We start from the raw sequence: 15,732 nt of genomic DNA on the forward strand, positions 1-15,732 counted from the left end.
TGAATTCAAATTCTAAAAGAACAAGTCCTCTGTTTTTACATTTTATACACACGATGTCTGTATCAGGTCCATCATTTGAGTAATTCGACACCGAAAAATTCCAAAATCAAGGAAATTGCTGAGTCAGCAAAAAAGGAAAAACATGTATATATACCCATATCTATCATACAAATATCTTAAATCTTACTTCTATGTTTTTTATTGTGAAAGCACTTAAGATGTTTATCTTAAGAATAAAAGCAATAAAAAAGAAATTTCTCTATTAATTACATTTAATTAGCACCCCAAAGATAAGGAATTTTTTCGTCCATCCAAGCTGAAAATTGGCTGGTTGCTAAGGAAATTTCTTTACCCACGTTTCCATAGTAACCATAAACCAAAACATTTTTTATTTTACATACATGGTTCATACTGCAAGGGAAATCTATGTGTGGAAAATCATCAAATTCTGAGAACCCTCATATATCACTTTTTGCCTATTTTGCATGATTTTTACACGGAGCTGTACTTAATTATCTATATAGCGTTATGCACGTGATACAGTAACTGTTTTTAATAGAGATAGAGACTGCATATTTGGTATGTATACTGACTATACCCCAATGATTAAGTTCTTTCAAATAACACCAAGGTCAATGACCTTAAGACCCTGCATGACTGTGACCTATATATGCTTAAAATAGCTTTTTCGAACTTTCGCCATAACTTTTGAACCATAAGAGATAGAGACTTCATATTTGGTATGCATACTCCACTAATTAAGTTCTTGCACATGACACCAAGGTCAATGACTTTGACTGTGACCTATCAAACTTTGTTGCCGCCAGGCGCATAGTGTTTCAAAAACACATCTTGTTTTTTTTTTAATTTGAGACTTCAAGATAAAAATGATTACATCTGTGGGTACGCGGGTGATCGTTGTATTGACATGCCACTCTTCCAGTAAACTCTTAAATTGAAGTATAAATGTCAAAACTGGTCTTTTACTTATTACACAAAAAGAATGAAAAATTTTAAATCATCTAAAATAAAACTGACACTGAAGAATCCAAAAATAACAGATCGGGGCCTTATCGAATGAAGTGGATATACATGTGTAGGGGGGTTTATGAACATTTATGCCCATCTTCCTGATACTCGCACTAAAGGTTGCTCTGTTTGATGTAATATTGCACTATCTGATACCAACACAACACCGTTTGAAGTTGAAAAAGGTCATTTATTATCAAATGACAATTTTGTAAAACTATTACAAAAATGAAAATGTAGTTTGATAGATTTACATTTATAAACCTTGCAGTGATACCAATATCACTACATGCAACTTCCAAATAGATCAAAACATTACTGTATAAAATGTTTACATCAAAGGTGGGGTAAGGTAAAAATGCCTTACCTACTGAAAAAGAAATATGGAAAAATATTGTCAAATTATTCACATCAATTAAGAACACTATAAATTTTTAACTATTAGGGAGAGGTGGGAGGGTTGTTCAAAAATAAAATTGTATTTCCATACAAATATGGCGCCGCCACTGCTTGAACTCAATCTGATACTGATATGTTCCAAAAACAAGACCGCACAAAAGTATTAGAGTTATCTCGCTTGTCCCACTTTCAATACACAAGAAATGGGCATAAAATTATTTATGAACATAAATAGCATTTATGCCCATCTTCCTGATACTCGCACTAAAGGTTGCTCTGTTTGATGTAATATTGCACTATCTGATACCAACACAACACCGTTTGAAGTTGAAAAAGGTCATTTATTATCAAATGACAATTTTGTAAAACTATTACAAAAATGAAAATGTAGTTTGATAGATTTACATTTATAAACCTTGCAGTGATACCAATATCACTACATGCAACTTCCAAATAGATCAAAACATTACTGTATAAAATGTTTACATCAAAGGTGGGGTAAGGTAAAAATGCCACTTACTGCCAATGACAGGCAGATGTGAACTGTCATCAGCAGTAATCCCCACCCAACCCTAGTGCGAGTTTTAATCTTACTACAATAGACGTATCCCTAAAATTCATACAAACTGGATACAGTCCATGAAAAATAACACATTACCAACATACAAAGAAACTATTTCAACTCTTGTAAAACAATACCATATTATTATGCATTGTACACAAACTTTGTTAGATGCATAATTACATCAAAACTTTACTACTTCTTGATACAACCAGATGCTCCTGTCATCATGGTTGAAAATGTTTTTTCAAAGCCAATGTCCTCTTTCCTGAAACAGATAATGTGTCAAACTTGTTCACATATTTTGACAATTGTCCAAACCCTCATATTCTCTATTACTGGTTTGATATTTATTTTACAATCAGATGCTCTTGTCACCATGATTGGGTATAATTTGTGACACCAGTAATTAACACACTTGATTGACATCAACCAAATAAATTGCTCACTATTTTATAGGAACTCAACTCAAAGTAGATTTGAAATGTCATGAATTATAATCTGACCAGATGCTCTTGTCACCATGATTGGGTATAATTTTGTGACACCAGTAATTAAAACACTTGATTGCAATCAACCAAACAAGTTAACAAATTACTCACTTTTTTATAGGAACTCAACTCAAAGTAGATTTGAAATGTCATGAATTATAATCTGACCAGATGCTCTTGTCACCATGATTGGGTATAATTTTGTGACACCAGTAATTAAAACACTTGATTGCAATCAACCAAACAAGTTACATGTAACAAATTACTCACTATTTTATAGGAACTCAACTCAGAGTATATTTGAAATGTCATGAATTATAATCTGACCAGATGCTCTTGTCACCATGGTCATAAAATTTTGTGACACCAGTAATTAAAACACTTGATTGCAATCAACCAAACAAGTTACATGTAACAAATTACTCACTATTTTATAGGAACTCAACTCAGAGTAGATTTGAAATGTCATGAATTATAATCTGACCAGATGCTCTTGTCACCATGGTCATAAAATTTTGTGACACCAGTAATTAAAACACTTGATTGCAATCAACCAAACAAGTTACATGTAACAAATTACTCACTATTTTATAGGAACTCAACTCAGAGTAGATTTGAAATGTCATGAATTATAATCTGACCAGATGCTCCTGTCACCATGGTCATAACTCATTACCTCAACCTCACCTCGTGGGCAGTCAAAGGTTTACAAAGGGGATTCGAATGTACTTTTTGAAAGCGTCTGATGACCACCGCCCCATTGCTTTAATTTTTTGCTCTAGAACTCCATTGGAAAAAGCCGTTGTGGCTGCTCTGATGTCAAAAGCTGGGACCTTTATATCATTTACAATCTAACCCACACTAATTTAATGACAAACATAACTGATCTGTACAATATTTCCGTGACACCGGTGACCCATCCATGAAAGTAAAAAGAGGACCAGAAGTTGGTTTTTGTAATTGAAAATATGTCCATAGGGACTTAACAGGACATATTGTGTTATCTTTGCTGTCATTTTCCACATGCAAAGTGTAAGATTGACCTTTACCATATTTGAAAGATTTCATAGTCAACTCAAACCCTATTGGGCAGTCTGAAGTATTATCTAAAAAATGTACAGATTGTACTGTCAATAAATGACAATTTCTGTCTTTTGAAGCTGTAAATTCTCCAATCCTAAGAAAATAATGAAATGCCACTAAATACACACTTTTCATAAGTACCTGTACAAAATATAAACTTGTTGTATATTATAAAGAAGCTATCAGCTGTTTAAGAATGATTTGTGTTATAGGTAACCTAGAGTCCACTAAGCTTGTCTTATTCTTGTAACCTTGTAGACATTTTTTCACTAAAAGTTGGGCCTTTCATATTCCTTATCTTATGTTGAATACTAAACATAGGTTGCCAGTACAATAAGCTATAAACAAAATGATATATTCTGCTTTTGCTGGTACACCTTTCCTTGGCAAAGCAAAATGATGACACCAAACGATGGTAATATTCAATTGCCCTTTGATAAGTATTATGAGTTGGTGGTGCTAATGACTGATTTATTAGGTCTGAAGCTATTGATTCTAAACTTTGAGATTGTCCTCATTGTTAAGGCATGCTACAGGGTTGTTGTGGGAAAAATTTTGTAGGGACTGTGGAATCTGCTGGCGAGAAAGATGATCAGCTAAATCATTATCTAACCCGGTACATGTCTTCCTTGAAATAAAATATTGTGTTTTAAACATTGCACTACGAAACGACAAACAAGAACCATGATTGACTTAGGTTTGTTTGTTGATGATGTGCATAACAGCATCATTATCCGTGAAAAAAATTTAATAATAATACATCGATTTTCTAACTGATCTGCCCAAAGCTGAACTGCAAGTACACTGGGAAATAACTCCTTTTATTGTAATATGATAGGTTTTCCAGGTTTTAGGCCATATACCACTAACATACTGATTTCGTAAATAACCACAGAAACCAATGTTACTTGCATCCGTATACAACTGTAATGAGTCAGAATTGTCCCATTGCTCTGATGAAAACAGTGACTTGCCATTGAAATGCTCCAAAAATAAACCCCAAGCATTTAAATCCACTCGAGCTTCCTTATTCAATCTCCTATGATTAAAAGGTTGAGTTAACTCAATTGACAGATCAATTAGCCGCCTAGGAAATGGGCGTCCTGGAATGACCACTGAACAGGCTAAGTTTAACAGACCTATTACAGACTGTAACTCTAGTAATGTTATAGATTTTTTAGACTTGTGAATTTGTATTAGGTGTCTAGCTTTTGTTATCTTGTCTTGTGGTAAACATGAATCCATTAAAATAGAATCCAACTCAATACCCAAAAACATAAGCGAAGTGCAGGGAAGGACAGTTTTTAACTCCTTAATTGGAATACCAATATCCTTGAACAAAAACATGAACTAGTCTCCCATGTAAGCCTAACTTGTTTTCACATACCAATGTACTGAAGAAAAACTAAGTCACATAGGGAGAGTTTTGTCAAAATAGTATTCATTGTCTAAAGTAAAACCCAACAATTCCCAATCTGAACAATGTATTGGAATGATTTTATATGCATTCTGAATATCCAATTTAAACAACCCAAAATTTTCCCCCTATATGCGCATTAAACCTACTGCATCTTCTACCCCCTGATATTGAACAGATTTGAATTTAATATGAATACCAGAAACCCAGAATTTAGACCTACTTTGGATTTACCCAAACTGATAGCCAATGCCTCACTATGGATTTCTGAATTTAATGTTTGCTTTTTGGGCTTGATTTCACACTCCCCTAGCCTTCTAAGTTTTCACTGATTTCAAAGCCTTTATAATTATTCTTATTTTTGATCCCTAACAAATTTTCAAATCAACAAATTAATTTCCCCAGATTTTGCTTTTTATCTTAGAATCTACACCGAGACCCAATGGCCCAATAATACTGGGATTCTTAACCCCTGCACTAAGTGATAACTCCTTAGATGCTGTTTGTTAATTATTAGTACCTGAATTACTTGGTAAAATTGCCATCTTCTAATTGGCTTGAATGATTGTTGCTTGTTGGAGTGTCACTTGCGACTTCCTCTTGTTGTAAATTAACTGGCTTTGTAACCACCCCCATAGTCTGTAGGCCTATAACCGGTACTCATCTCTGTAAATGGATGTTAGCATGTACATGATGTATGCCTAATTTATACAAATCATGTCAAGAATTCAACCTATCTATGACTGATAAAATTATCAGCTTTTGATTAATGTAACAAAATTATTGTTGATTTACTCATCCAAATATTAGCCCATATCAGGCAATAGGATAAAATTACCCATTAGACCTGACTCTAGGGTAGTTCTTTATACAAATTATTGTTTATATCTTAAAATAATCTGTATAATTACAGTGCACTAGTGAAATATAGCTACACAATGTATCAAGAAACCATTGAGAAAATCACTAATTAATTCACTATCCCTAGTGAAGCATAGCGATAGAATTATCGCATTTGTAACTTGATAAAATTAACAAGATTCAGCACTAATGAAGACGTGATAAAATTATCACTAACTGCAATAGAATTATCGCATTTATAACTTGATAGAATTATCAAGATTCAGCACTGATCAAGACGTGATAAAATTATCACTAATTGTAAAGCATAGCGATAGAATTATCGCATTTGTAACTTGATAGAATTATCAAGATTCAGCACTAATGAAGACGTGATAAAATTATCACTAATTGTAAAGCCTAGCGATAGAATTATCGCATTTGTAACTTGATAGAATTATCAAGATTCAGCACTAATGAGGCCAAAAATAAAAATAGTCTTGTTTCCTGCTACCCGACCTACCCTATTTTTTTGCACCCGACCCTAAAGTTTTTTTTAGCTTTTGGGGAAAAAAATGGAAATTGCAGGAATTTTATGATCCAAAAGTGAAAAAAATATATATATTAAAACTGTATTTCATGAAATATATGTTTAAAATATGTTCTTTTATAACATTCCACTTGAGTTGTGCATCAAAAGACATGAAATTTCTTTTCAAAAGATAATATTGACCTAGTTATGACGTTTTATTTGGTTTTGTAGTAGTTCATATCCAAAAAATACCTTTGGAAAAAATAAAATAAATTAAAAAAATAAAATAATTTTCCTACCTACCGACCCTATTTTTTTCAGGCTGGTAGCAGGAAACAAGACTATTATTTTTTTTGGCCTGAAGACGTGATAAAATTATCACTAATTGCGATAGAATTATCGCATTTATAACTTGATAGAATTATCAAGGTTCAGCACTGATCAAGATGTGATAAAATTATCACTTATTGTAAAGCATAGCGATAGAATTATCGCATTTGTAACTTGATAAAATTATCAAGATTCAGCAATACATTAAAACACCACTAATTGTTCAGTAATGTGGCAAAATTACCACCTATACTTGAACATGTGGCAAATTATCACAGGCTCTTCTGCAACTCACGCAGTAGAAAAAAGTTTCCAGACTTACTGTTCCCAGTAAAAATAAATGCTTGATCACAAGGGTCCCTTGCTGTATTTCCCACTCTTGGACTGGCTTTCTACAATGCATCTTATATGTGATTAAACTAGTGATGGAACGATTGTCGCCGACAATCGATTGTCGGTCGTTAGAAGCTCTTCGATGCTACTAATCGATTATAAAATAAATGTCGCCGACATCGCTAACAAAAAATAAAATTGTCATACTTTAATTTTATTACCAAATCCAAGTGCAAAGAGCATAAAAGTAGTGATGAACGTTGAAAAAATGGAAGGATTCCGTGTCTTGTTGATACTTTTACCGCCATGATTAAATATGTGGTTAGACTAATACCAGGAAACGGTAATATTGCAAGGTTTTACTATACAAAGGAAAACATAATTAGCCTAGGCAATCTTTAAACGTTATTATTATTATAAATACAAGTCTAACTTCTGAATAATTACTTTTAAAACTTGCAATTTCAACTAATTAAAACTAATTTTAAGAAATAAATACATGTATTAAATGAAAGGTGGGACTAATATCAGTAAAATACCCATTGCATGGACTCTGTAAAAAAAATAAATCCCCATTCTGTTTCAATAGTCCTATATTGTTTAGAGTAAACAAAATATTATTTGCCACTTTTTAAAAAAGAAATTTCAATTAACATTTTGAATATTTTATGTAAGTAAATTTTTTTTTGTAAAAGTCTGACAGAAATCTGAATAAGTTTTAACTTTTCTATATTAATTTCACTAAAATTCAAAATTTCGATTATAATCGATTATTAATCGATTATGCCCAGCCGATTATTACCGATAATCGATTCTGATTTTTTCCAATTCCCCATCACTAGCAGGGTTCGAAATTAGCGAGAAATACTCGCAAAATGCGAGTTGATTTTTAAAACAGCGAGTAAAAATAGAAGACACTCGAAATTTTTAGCGAGTGGTGATTTTTGACCCAAGTAGTCTTGTATCCATATTTTTCTGGTAATTCGTCTTGCTTTTTTGAAATTTGAAAAGAGTCACAATGCATTCGCCTGATTCGGTAAACCTCGGCTGATTCTGTCACCATTTCCCAATCAGCTGATGCAATTTATACAAAAATGTTTCATTGTAGTTTTATTTGACGTCAAAATTTACCTTAGATAAAAAGAGTAATCATTAGTTTTACACCAAATAATTTCTCCCATTACTTTTCGAAGATCGTTTTCTGTAGCTAGACAGCCATGTTAGGTGCCCGCTGTAAATATCACACCTGGTTAATTATGCCCAGGATGTTTGACCCCATTATTCAGTAGCCAAAAATCCCAACCTACCTACCCTTGATCATATTGATTTTCTCTTTTGGAATGTTACAGGAATTACAGGAAATAAATATATTTTAATTTTGTTTGTGTGTGTTTGTTTTTTTTTTTAGGCCAGATTACCTTTTTTTTTAATGTAAAAACATTGATGTTCTTAATTCTGTACTGACCTACTATAGAAGGACCTGTATTATTCTTGATTTAAATGAGCATGAAAAAGACATTTAAACCTTCTTTTAATTTTAGCTTGTTGATCTTCATTTTAGCCTGTAGATTTTATATGTACAGGCTAAAATTAGCCTGTGGTTAAAAAAGTTAATTTCGATCCCTGACTAGATTAAACAGAAAACTGCTGAAAGTATAACATTGTGTCATATATGCATAATAAGCTTCTTTTTTTTTTTTTTTTAATCATTAATACCCGTTTTGTAAGCTGTTCTAAGTTACAAAGGTACTAAGGCTAAGGTACATATACATGTAATGCCTCTTTTATAAACTTAAGATGCAAATTAACTATAATTGTTATATGGTTAAATGACAAAAAAAATTATCTAGCTATCACTTGTACTATGTATCACAGCACCCCTGATTGCCCTGTAATATTTCACATTGCCAATATGGTTCATGTGAACACCATCACAAAAGTTATTCACTACAGAGTTCTTCAAGCCCTTCAACTTCCAGTACACAACATGCCTTCTGTTTTTAACTTCTTTTAAAAGTTGATTTGCCAAGACTATTAACTTATTATATAAAACAACTCGGCAGTGTCTGGTGGAATATTTTGGTAACAACTGACATACATATATCTTATTTAAACGATACCGGTTTAAGAACAAGTCTCATGTCGCCATTATTTTTGACACAATCACCCTAACCGAGTCCTCATCAGCCTGCGGCTGGGCGATATCGTTTCCCGCAATATGTAAATTTAGCTTCTGTGGTCGGTTCCTTTGAATCTCTAATGTCCATACTTCGACCTATTCTGCCCCTACTAATCCCAATGATCGAAATCGCTACATTTTGTACATTAAATATAACGTTAATTGTTTGAATGTTCACCGTCTCTAATTCCTCGCATAATGATATAAGCGTCGAATGTGTGAGTCACCTAATATTAATACAGACATCTTGACGAAGGAAGAACACAGTACAAAACAATGATCGTTGAGACAACACAGGTTACGAATGATGAAAAATCGGAACGCACGTAGGCCTTCCACGTGTGCCAGGAGCGAATTTCAAGTCTCGTCTTTTAACACTTACAAATGTGCTGAATTCCTTGGAAATCCAAAAGATCACACCACGAGAAGTCCATCAAATGTATTAACTGTGCACTGGACACGCTGTAGCCAACTTGCTTGTTCAAAAATAAAATTGTATTTCCATACAAATATGGCGCCGCCACTGCTTGAACTCAATCTGATACTGATATGTTCCAAAAACAAGACCGCACAAAAGTATTAGAGTTATCTCGCTTGTCCCACTTTCAATACACAAGAAATGGGCATAAAATTATTTATGAACATAAATAGCATATATAAATCTTGTCAACGTCAACTTTTAATATAGATTTATAAGATTTATTTCTCAATAAATGAATGTAAATGAAAAGAGATAAAGAAAATAAAACATGTTGAAGACTTCAGACAATACTGGCCTAATATTTTTCAACGTAAGGTGTGCGGCCTACATCAAAGCTGTATATAGTACATATACACTGTAAATGATTAAACTAGGACGCGTACGGCTGTCCCAGAAAAAAAAAAGATTTGATAAAACTTTCACACCAAAATCTAATTTCGTTAAAAAAAACAAAAGAAGTTATTTTTGCACATTGTGCCGTGTGGCAACAAATATTTCGCTATTTACCAATAACATGTAGTCCTTACCAATTTTATTTCCTGTTCGTTGGACATTCGATAAAGAAATACCAGCGGGCGGGCGACTCGATAATAATAATCTTTTCTTTTTTTTGTAGGCAAAACATTTATGCAAAACATAAAAAAAAACTGATTGGAAGTTGAGGCCTGTTCAAAAGAACGAATGTTCGCGAGCGCTCAACAAAATTCCTTATACATGTATCTCCAATAGAAATGTTTGCGAGCGCTCGGTCTGTTAAGGATATGCGATCCTCAGCCAGGAAGGATAACTCTTTAATTTATAATTTAATTCAAAAAGTATTAAAACAAGGTATGAAATTGAAATTTTTTCATGCAACAATTTTCATTTTATGCCTCTACGTATGATTCAATGCTCTTTAAAGTTTTAACAAACGGTATTTAAAAAGTTGACATTTGTACCTCATAAAATGAAGTAAAACTTGCATATTTAAAAAAAATCAAATTTCTTTTAATTTAGCCTTAGTTACCAATGTTTATATGCATGATTTGAAATTAGAAGTGATTCACAGTGTTTTCTTTGAAAGGAAACACTTCATACACTATGCATTATGAAACAATGGAAGTAAGTAGGAGAGAGTAAAGTCCAAATAATTGTAAAATTCATGCAATTTTCTTTAAAAGCCTGGATACCTATGATTTTTATTCCTAGAATGTACTTCTTGATCAATTATCAATTAAAAAATATGCAGTAGGTAGTTCAAATCGCATTTCCTGAAAAATTATTCGACATTTACGAATTTTCCCCATATAATATGATTAAATTTAAAGATGAATTTTAAAGAAACACCTTGGGTAAATACATTTTAATTTAAGAATTTAGAGACATCTTTGTGAGCATTTTCAATTACTCAATGCCTGATTTTCAGAACCTGAGGATCGGATAACCTTAAACGGGCCTTGGGTTTAGGACAGACAGAATTTCCCCGGTGCGGGAAATTTAAATTAATTAATTTGGCCTTAATATGCGCATGACAATTTTTAGCTCACCTCAACGAAGTTGGGGGAGCTTATGTTATGTAGTACCGTCGGCGTCCCATGTTAAGGTTAAGTTTTCTTGGAGCAGTTTTCTTTCTAAGTACTTCTATGTCCTATATTGATTAGACATGCATGGAGGATGTTTCTAGTGTGTTTCATTGTACCAGTCAAAGTTTCAGATGCTGCAATTTTGAACAGCAAGGTAATGACAAGGTTAATGTTTTTGGAGCAGGTTAACATTTTTGGTGCAGTTTTTGATGTAGGTCTCATTTCCGAGTAACTATAAGCCATATGTTGACCAAACTTGCATGGATGTTACATCTTAGGATGCACATAACCAGGTTTGCTTCGGATGCTGAATCTGACCTACATTTTCCGCATGAGTGAACAGGTTTATGTTTTTGGTGCAGGTCTCATTTCCAAGTAACTATGAGCACTATAGTGACCAAACTTGCATGGATGATACATCTAAGGATGCATACTACTAGGCTGGCTTCGGATGCTGAATCTGACCTACATTTTCTGGATGAGTGAAAAGGGTAGTTTTTTTTTTTATACAGGTTTCATTTCCAATTAACTATGAGACCTATAATGAGCAAACTTTCATGAATGATACATCTTAGGATGCACACTAATGGACTTGCTTCAGATGCTGAATTAGACATACATTTTCCAGATAATGGACCTCGTAAAAGTTATGGATGCAGGTCTATTACCAAGAAACTATAAGGCTTATTTAAACCAAACTTGCACCAATGGCGCATCAAGGGATGAACACTCTCAAACTTGCTTAAATTCAGATGCTGGATTTTGATTACGTTTTCATGATGAAGAACTAGTTTGAAGTTCTTATATAAGTCTATTCCAAAGTATCAAATCAAAATTGCATAAATTTTGCATTTTTGGATGTACACTTTTGTGGGTAATTGTGTGACTTTGCCTTACTTAAATACAACATTCGTTGAGTTGAGCTCTGTAATCTCTGATTACCTATTTTTTTTTTAACTGCAGAACAGTAGCGTTATGGTTTTATATTTACTAGCCTTTGACATTATACTTGTGCAAAGACAAAAATATATAATATAACACTACAATTCTGCAGCTACATAGGATTTTTGAGCTGTAATAAATGTTTTTGTCCATTTTTGTGTGTGTGAGTTTTAAAAACTTGTAATTTAAAGGAAAAATTGTATTTACGAGGGTCATTCAAAAAATACGTAAACAATGTTACTCATCGTCACATTATTATTACAAAATGAACACATTTTCGTAAATAAAAACATTTATTTTGTCGAAGTGTGAAGTTTCATTCCATTTGATTAAATATAACTCAAATAAGCCAATTCTTAAAGCAGCATTGTTTGTTACCTCGGAGCACGGTTAACTAACATTGTAACGTCAAAAACAACGTGGGGAAAGTTTCTAAAATAATTTCATACCCGGTTTCGAAGCGTCTTCTCCATTCATAAAAACGTATCCATAACACTTTTAAAACATCTAGTTTGCTAACAATTGTGCAAATAGCTTGAACTAGGTTGTCAGTGTTTTCAAATTCTTTACCGCGTACTTGTATCTCTATTAGTTCCGCAACAGTGAAACCACAGGAGTTCGCGTACCTATCAATTTTGCCGAAATTTTCGATAAATAAAAAAAATACCGTAATACCTACATGTATAATAATAACACAAGGAGTGCAACCGTTGTCCGCGACGCCATGACGTGACGTCACGGGCGGTCCACTTACCCAAAAGGAACAAAAAAAAGCAATCATACACAATTAACTAGAGATAATGATATTACGCTTAGATACGAGTACAAGTACTTGTACCTCCCCGTTTTAAATTTTCTTGAATGTCTACTAACTTGTCTCTGGTTTCTTTTCGCATATGACCCCAATCATCTAGATTAGCATTTCAGGCAGTTTTGTTCCTTTTTGGGTAAATGGACGCGCCCGTGACGTTACGTCAAGGCGTCGCGGACAACGGATATTTGAGCGAAGTTGTGGATAAATGTCACCGCTGCTGCTGTAAAACATGCGTTTGAAATCATATGCATTAAGAGCCATAATTAGTGGTCCCTTCCAAAAAGTCTGGTTTGTGTTTTATAATTTTCGATTGAAGATTAATTGTGCGACAGCCATGATATTAAGCGAAGGGTTCCCAGGTGACCAAAAATGCGTTGCACTCCTTGTGTTATTATTATACGTATTACGTATTTTTTTTTTTATTAAATGAAAATTTCGGTATAATTGATAGGTACGCGAACTCCTGTGGTGAAACGCAGATCACGTTGTTTAATGACGTTCTTCTCTTTTGATAAGATTTTTAACTATTACATGTTTCTTTGCAGACAATCCATCGTTCGATTCAAACTCGCTACCACTCAGAACTTGTATTTTCCATATTATACAAATACACGGCTTATTAAGGTCTTACGTTTCCAACGGAAGACCTTCTACTGATTCTGATGGTAAAAATTATTAGAGCGTCTGCTCTAGAGTCGCGAAGTAAGAAGTTAATCCTTACGTCGCGGGTTCGAATCCCACTGTGGGACGTGGAAACCGGTCCTTCGGATGAGAAAACCGAGGCCCCGTGTCGCAGTAGGTGCTGGCACGAAAAAGATCCCTCACTGCTCAATGGCCCTGAGTGCCGAGCATAGGACAAAATTTGTAGCTCTCCACCGGCAAGTGGTGGCGTCCCCATATGAGTGAAAAATTCTCGAGAGGGACGATAAACAATATGCAATCAATCAATCAATTATTCTTTTTTTTCTTCTACTTCCTAGACCGCAACTTTGAGGCCTCATATCTCACTCATTTCTCAACGGATTTCGCTCAAATTTTCAGAGGTTATAGACGTTTATAAACTCTCAGAATGCAGACTAAAATTTCAAGAAGTTACTTCTGGTTTTGAGTTATTTCCCTTTAAACGAAAATTTATAGGCTTTCATTTCCAGACAAAGGCTCAGAGACGGCTAAAGCTGGAGCAGAAATTCTACTGATTTTAGATAATAGAAGGATTAAAGTTGTGCACATCGGTTTTTTCGATTCTCTATTCAAAATGGCGCTATATAGGGGTCAAAAATTAGAACGCTTAAAAGAACCAAAAATTACTCATATTTTCTTTTTATCTTCTAAACTAAAAATATTTTAATCAAACATATATAACATAATTTGTGCAGAATTAGAAGATCTTTCAAATGATATGTCGGAAAAAGGGCTGACCCCTAAATTAAGGGATTTAGAGGGGCCAAAAGTTTTTTGAAGATATCTTAAAAAGTATTGAAAATTTGTTATACATCAAAGTAGCAAAGTTGTTGAAAATGCCAAGCCTAATTATATGTAGTCGTCAAAATACGTCCAGCGTCGTCACTTCCGGCCAACCGGAAGTAGTCGGAAAACGCGTATTTTTGCCGTTTATGACAAGTTTTTGGGTAACATATGTCTCTGGGAGCTTAAAAATTAATTTTCCATGCGTCGTCGTCACTTCCGGTCAAACCGGAAGTAGCAAAAATGGCTTATTTTTGCATTACTTAACATAGCTTTAGAGGATTCAAAGCATTTTTGGGCGTTATTTCTCATTTTTGTGAAAAATGAAAGCTACTTCCGGTCAAATAGGACGGAAGACCTATTCGTTGCTTTGCAACGAGCTTTGCTCTAGTTTTTCATACATTTACAGGTTTATACTGAATTTTTAAGTTTGTTAAAGACGTTTCCCGAATGCAAAGCAAAATTTTATTGCTACTCGCTACTCCATGACGTCCTCCAACGTCATGTTTTTTTTGCAATTTTCAATCAAGTCCATATGCATTTAGAATCTGATATTTTTTAAACGGAGCGATATATTACATCACCTGATGGTATCTTAAATAATACATTAAGAGTTAAAGCAGACATGTACATTTTATTTCGTTTTAGTTCCATTTATGAGAGGTACGGCTAAAGATAAAAAAGTGAAAATTAGTAAATTACTCAGTTTCGACGTTGCTCCATGACCCCATTTTTGCTGTTCTAAATCTTTGATAATTTTAAAAAATATGAATATTTCCGACTCGGAATTAAATTATAAGATACAAACTTACAAATGTGGGGATAGTGCAAATCGGTGAATTTAATTTGAAAGCATTTAGCAGATATGTAAATCTACACTTAATGTCGTATTTTTATTTTTTAAATTTATTTTTATGCTCAGATACGCCGCAAAAATGGTATCTATAGGGATAAGGAATTCAAATTTCTTTAAATTGTATTAATAGAACATTGATTGCTGTGCATACTATTTTAGTAAAACAAAAATATTTTAAATTTGCTTTTTCTGGTACACCCCTCGTATAAACCCTCAAACCTGAAGCCATATAGTGTTCAGTGATATTCCCGTTCCGGTGATATTATGTTTTCCCTTTACTTAAAATTTCTTGCCATAATTTTTGTTTGTTTTTTTTTTGTTTTTGTTTTTCATCTTCACTTTCCCTTTTGATATTGAAAATACATGTATAATAATAATATTTATCTAGATACTACAGTACTTATAGCCTTCACTGACA

At 33.4% G+C, this 15,732-nt stretch overlaps 1 long non-coding RNA gene across 2 annotated transcripts; it reads right to left on the reverse strand.

The window, feature by feature from the left end:
* Positions 1-1,198: 1,198 nt before the first annotated feature.
* On the reverse strand, positions 1,199-9,842 carry LOC134275258 (uncharacterized). Of its 2 annotated transcripts, XR_009993785.1 has the most exons (5): positions 9,578-9,842; positions 7,006-7,075; positions 5,502-5,647; positions 1,580-2,258; positions 1,199-1,544 (listed from the first exon to the last, which is right to left on the reverse strand). It is a non-coding gene; the product is annotated as an uncharacterized LOC134275258 (long non-coding RNA). The 2 variants fall into 2 exon arrangements; XR_009993784.1 differs by having other exon boundaries at positions 1,199-2,258.
* Between the last annotated feature and the right edge of the window lie 5,890 nt (positions 9,843-15,732).

Source organism: Saccostrea cucullata, unplaced genomic scaffold, assembly GCF_032062105.1.
Source record: "Saccostrea cucullata isolate Sc308-1 unplaced genomic scaffold, CSIRO_AGI_Scuc_v1 ctg2667, whole genome shotgun sequence".
Taxonomy (NCBI): domain Eukaryota; kingdom Metazoa; phylum Mollusca; class Bivalvia; order Ostreida; family Ostreidae; genus Saccostrea; species Saccostrea cuccullata.